The sequence below is a fragment of the Olea europaea genome, chromosome 14, assembly GCF_002742605.1.
Source record: "Olea europaea var. sylvestris chromosome 14, O_europaea_v1, whole genome shotgun sequence".
NCBI lineage: Eukaryota > Viridiplantae > Streptophyta > Magnoliopsida > Lamiales > Oleaceae > Olea > Olea europaea.
The window spans coordinates 15,490,006-15,495,746 of NC_036250.1; the positions used below are offsets into that span (position 1 = coordinate 15,490,006).

The 5,741-nt window shown below is 35.4% G+C and overlaps 1 pseudogene; it reads right to left on the reverse strand.

Annotated features, from left to right (window-relative positions):
- Positions 1-5,042, reverse strand: part of LOC111409295 — an 11,649-nt pseudogene extending 6,607 nt beyond the window's left edge.
- Positions 5,043-5,741: the final 699 nt, after the last annotated feature.

The following is a 5,741-nucleotide window of genomic DNA, read 5'->3' on the forward strand; positions in this document are numbered from 1 at the left end:
TGCACCCACATGCTTGTGTGTCTATGTCAGTTGAGGTAGTTGTATTACATTTTCATAGCTTGCATATTGAGATCAATAAACAATTTGAAGCAAGTAAAGCATTATATAAACCTCAAGTTGATTGGCATAAACAATACTTTGAATTATGTTATATTGCAAGCGTGTAATGCTAGTCTTTTTAAAATTTCAAAGCATGTTGGTCAAAATGTCTATGTCAATGATCTTATATCACATTATGACCATCACCCTATTTTATTTGTTAAGGATTTCGATATTTACAATGGCTATTTTAACACTTTTGTTGATCCTTTTCTATCTCTACCTGAGAACTCCCACACCGAATCTTTTGCCATCTCTATTCAAATACCACCTGTCGCAGCACACAAAGATAAAATTGATGTAATTTTAGATGAACAGGTTGTGTTAACCATTGATGGAGAGAATCGGTGCTTCTTTAATTGTTGGGTAGATCAACGTTCTTATTGTGCTCCACATTATGCGCAATCATGTGAAGATTTTGGAGATGAGTTGCAGGAGTACTTGTTATTTGGAGTCCAATGTCGGTACTTGATTAAAATGAGGGATCGTCCGCCTTGGTCGGATCATATTCTTGAGGACAAGTTGCCATTTGCATTGTTATCAACCGTGGAGTTCAGATATTTGGTTCTTCAAAAAGATCGCCCCCCGTGGCTTGACTTGAAGCATTTGGAGTATCAGATTGACTACAGCCTATACTATCTATCCACTCGACAGGGTCGAGTTTTCTCCCACCCCGGGAGAGTTGATGAGGATATCGGACGACGTTTACTTATTTTATTTAAACTTTATTTATTTTCTTGGACTATTATTTAAATTTGGACTTGTATGGGCTCAGGCCCAAGCTCATTAGGGTTGGTTTACTATTTAAACCTATTTTGCATTGTAACTTTCAGTTGATGATGAATGAATAATTATTTTGGTGGCTTATGGCGCATCCCTCCCCTTCTTCTATTGAATTCTTCTTCTATCCCCTCCCTTAATTCCCCATTCTTTCTGAATCTTTCTTCTGTTTCTATTAATCATCCTATTGGTGCTGCATCACATATAATTGTGCTAATTTCCAAAATTGAGTGGGATCCTTTGACCACACTAACTTATGGGTGGCTGTCTCATGCATTCCACTTGTCCAATTAAATTGTGTGACGTAAAAATGCATAAAACAGAATTTTATCCCAAGTCCCCCAGAAACAAAATCATCATTACATAATAACCAAAATTTTTATCCTCCTGATTTGCAATTTTCCTCTAAAAACATTTAAATGTTTTCCACAGAGAGTATGCTTGCTCCTATAAACTTATCTGGTAAAGACATGGTTCAAGGTGAAGAATGAGAAAATTGAACGAAAGAATGCAATTATCATCCGCTTTAAGCTTGAAACTTTGCCAAACATTCAGTGGTATAGAAAAAGTCCCAGACAAGGTATATGATCAAATGAGAAAAAGAAGAAACATAGAGAACTCACTTTATTTTGGATGGAGAAATTGATGAAGTTAGTATCAACCAGAACTCGGTAAGGTGGCCCTAACGCAGTGTTGTGCTTAAAGTAAAGCGCAGAAGAAACTTGAGGTCTACATTAAAATAAAGAAACCGCATCGATTTCATCACGAATATATAAATACTAACACGTCAAAACTTTTAAATTCAAAATAAAAACAATAATTACTTACACATTTCTCGGAAGTTTTAGTTTGCTCAAGTCTTTCTTGTTTGGGTTTAAAACCTCCTGTTTGTGTCTGAAACAAAAAAATAACACAATTAACAAATTAATTAAGTATAAACGTAAAATAATCAGATAGATGTGAGCTTACTGTTTAAGTGCTCTGTGAGTAACAATTTTCTTCATGACTGCAAATTTAGGGGTTTTCTTCGCTTTCCCCATAATTAAACAAATTTCTCTGTAAATAGGGCAAAAAGGAGTGAATCTTTGAAATTTCTCTCTAAGATTGGGTACTGTTTCAAATGTTGAATACAAAACTCTAATCTGTTAAATAGAAATAGGAGCTTGGGCAATGTATGTAGACAGGGGTTCTCCCATGGGAAGATCCAGGATTTTTGATAAAGGGGGCCGAAACATAAGAAACTAAATATAATAATTTTTTGTGGACAGTACACCAGCTTCACCATTCAAAATGATTGTGTTAATAAATAATATGAAACACAAGATATATCTTTTAAAATAATAAAATCATAAGAAAAAAAGAAAACCAAGAATTACAGAGATCTTCAAAAGACTGCCCCTACTAAAACATGGTGCCTACATATAGTAAGCCCACCCGTTGTTATTTACTTTTGTCAAATAAATTATATTTAACTGTTGACATCTAACCGACACTTTGACCATTGGAAAAATTGAACACTACCTTTTGTCTATTTCTTCAAATGAATCCTACTCAAACATATGATATCACTAGTCCTTAAGTCCCTACTGTTTTATTTTTCTATTACATTCTATGCAGCCTGCATGGAAGTTAGCTTGTTCAGGAGGGCTGTAGTGGGTGGGTGGTGACTTGGTGGTAGATTGGATTATATTATCCAAATTTCTGTCCATTCATCTTGTATCCTTCTCTCCGTTGCTATATCTTCATAATATATTACAAAATTCTGAGGGATAATTAATAATTTGATATGATAATATGTTAATTAATGACAATGGATGCTGATTTCATGAATTTATTACAGTTTTGCTTGAAATTATAACAATTTTATGTTCCAATGTCAGAAAGCATGTGTTACTGTCCAAATGCAATGCCAAAATGGAAAAATGGGCACTCACAATGGACTGGTAGTCTGACACACTATGGGTCAATAAACTGGTGAAAAAATACATCTTATAACTTATAAGCACATCTCAATTCTCAACTCAACAAACAACAATCAACAATGGGACATGAACCAGAACAATCAAATAATGTCCCCTAAAACGTAAAAGATTCTCCACAACCACCATAAAAACTATAACAAAAGTTTTAACAAGAATTAAAAATACCTAGAACAGAGAAAAGAGAAGAAACTTATTTGGATGGAAATTAGTTTTTCTCACCAAGAATAGAAACCTACGTAGAAGACAAAGGTAAAAGTCGCAAAATCTACCAGCGATATAAAAGACACAGTCATATAGACAGAAGACTAAATGGGATTGGACTGGTAATGGTAACCGGGCTTCAAATAAAATTTTAGTTGACCCATTTCATTGGATCTGGGCTAGTTCAAATTCCTAAATAATGCTCTATTAGACCATTAGGACCCTTCTCCTTTTTGTTTCCTTGCTTTATCCATTTTTAAATCCGGACCTATTCCCCCTTGTATCACCGCCAATAATAAGCCCTTAAGAAGCCTAATCAACCCGCACAATAAATAGCTTTGCCCCACAACCGAAACAAGCCTGCTTTCCTAAAGATTACTGTTATCAGGTACCATTCACTGCCTAAATAAAGATATGAATTTTGCACTTATAACTCCTCCACGATGAAATCTGACCTTTAACTTATTTTTGGCAATCAATTCTAGTTAAAATCCAACATTATCAAGTTATGTTATAACAAGTTTATTAGGTACACAAGTTGTCATAGGCACCCAATGTGGGTGCATTAGTTATTATTACGGGAGAAGAGGCAGAAACTTTTAGAAATTTAAATGTGATTTAGGCATTTCACATAACTAATGATTGCTTTAACAGTTTCCATAAAGAAAGCACTCCTGCATAGAGACTTAAAGGGAAAATATAAATAATTTTTGCATTGAAAGGTGAAGCCATTGAAGGTGGGGAATGGAGAATGTCTGTCATTTTTTTCCAATGCTAATTCGTGTGGCGTGTATGTGAAGATTGGATAAACAATTGAATGTGAATTCTTGAGAACTTGGTTGAGTAGTTGTAGTCTTCTCTTAAGCAATCCACTAATCTACCAACCCATCATTATTCATTACCAATCCAAATTAATTTACCAAAAAAATCTAGAAAACCCATTAAAATTCACTCATTTTCCCTCCATTTAAACGAATAAATCCCAATCTTCACATACACACTACACAAATTAGCACTGGAAATAAATGACAGACATTCTCGATTCCCCACCACCAATGGCTTCACCTTTGAATAACTTAGTTACACTTTCAACTCTATATTGTATTTGTGGGACATTGCAGTTGCAGACAATGACATTCTACCCAGGCCCCAGCACAGCACCCAGAATTGAAACTCCATCTTAATTATCACCAATAACAAAGACAAATTTCAATAAAATAGCCCTATTCAATCCAATATCTGAGAAATTCTTCAATGCAAAGAGAAGAAGGAATACATAGAAATCTGATTTTAATTTTATACCGGCAGGCAGTGGCGTGGCGCGGCGCGGCGCGGCGCGGCGCGGCGGACGGCTGAGACTTGAGAGAAAAGAGAGAAGACGGCGTCGCCAAGCAGTCAAGGTACGGGTGGGTAGGTTTTACTTTTTCCTTTCTCTGGACTGTGGTTGTTCGCCTCTCGCTAGTCGCCTCTGGGACAGGGGGCAGGGAACTGGGAAGACGAGAAAGAATTAGGAATTAAGAAAAAATAAAAAATAAAATTAGGGCTTTAAATATTTGGGCCTGAGGAATGGGCCTCACCTGCCTAAGCCCAAAACTGGCTCTCCCATCCCAGCCCATCTTTCTCATTTTCTTCCCCTTCGTCTTGCTGAGCCCAGTGCGAGGTTTGTACAACAAGTGGTACCACACTATATGGCAAAATCTTGAATTTTTGGGAGGCCCAAGTGGAAGAAGACGATAGACGTACGTATTTAGCTGGCTTAGAAGAGTGCAGGCAGATGAATGGGTTTGTGGGATGGGAAGGGGAAAATGCAGTTCTTGAAACGGAAGAGGCACAACATTCAAATGAATTGATTAGAGATGTGGTTGCAGAAGCCATTTTTTAGCTTGATTTCAAGAAACAAGGGAGATTGAAGTTTGAAGATAACAGGAGCGACGGCGTAGAGGGTGGGTTGTATATGGGTATAGCAGAGAGGAAGCTATTTATAGGTCATATAAAAACTCAGTCGATGTTACAACAGAATCAAATGCCAAAAAGATTAGCACTAGCAGTCCATTGTATTTGGAAAGATTGTAGAGTTGGTCCCTACACTATTGATGAGTTGTAAATTATTCTTCAATTTATTGATCAAAAAAAAGATTAGCACTAGCAGTCCATTGTATTTGGAAAGATTGTAGAGTTGGTCCCTACACTATTGATGAGTTGTAAATTATTCTTCAATTTATTGATCAACTCATAAATCTGTCTCCAACTTTCAAAAGAAACAAGAACATCCTCAATTATGAATGGTGTGTCACTATTTTCAATGGAAAGTTTTCATCAAATTTTCCGTTAAAATGTCATATGGACCAATATTGTAATTTTTCAATGTTTTAAAAAGTTCTTCTAAATGGCACCTAGGCACCACCGAGCTTCAAAACTCGGGTGAAATGTCTCGCTTCGTGCCTAAACACTATTTTTTTCCAATTCATAAACGACCAAATTTTTTCTTTCATTTCTTTCGTCTTTCGTAGACACGTTTTATTATTTTTTTTTAATTTTTTTAAAAGTCTTTTATTTAACTTTAGCTTATTATTAATTTTTTTTAAAAATATATTTGACTTTAATTTCAAGTTTTTTAAAAGATTTTATCTGTAGAAAAGTTAAAAATAACTTTATCCAAATAGTTAAATAAGATTTCAT